Genomic DNA, 311 nt, shown 5'->3' on the forward strand with positions numbered 1-311 from the left:
TAAAAATAAACATATAAGTGGAAAAATTAAATTTATTTCAATTACACATATATTTTAATCATCAAAAAACAATGAACAAAAGAACCAGATTTATCTTCGCTTGACTTTTTTATGAGGGCATATGAAAACTCATTTATGAGACACCATTTATTGAAACAGAAGTAGAATTGGTAGCCCGAATTAGTGCTGCAGCATATCAGGTTCAGAATATTCCTGCAGTCTTCGAGCGTGTGAGACAATCAATGTTTCGACGATGTCATCTTTGTGTTGAAGCAAATGGAGGAATTTTTGAACATTTATTATAAATTGAG

The 311-nt window shown here is 30.9% G+C and overlaps 1 protein-coding gene across 6 annotated transcripts in view; it reads left to right on the plus strand.

The window, feature by feature from the left end:
- The window catches only part of LOC116846064 (elongation factor 1-alpha), a 13076-nt gene that overhangs the window by 10561 nt on the left and 2204 nt on the right, over positions 1–311 (plus strand). The window lies entirely within an intron of this gene.

Source organism: Odontomachus brunneus, unplaced genomic scaffold (assembly GCF_010583005.1).
Source record: "Odontomachus brunneus isolate Ranch 3 - 2012 unplaced genomic scaffold, Obru_v1 Obru_scaffold_001, whole genome shotgun sequence".
Taxonomy (NCBI): Eukaryota; Metazoa; Arthropoda; class Insecta; order Hymenoptera; family Formicidae; genus Odontomachus; species Odontomachus brunneus.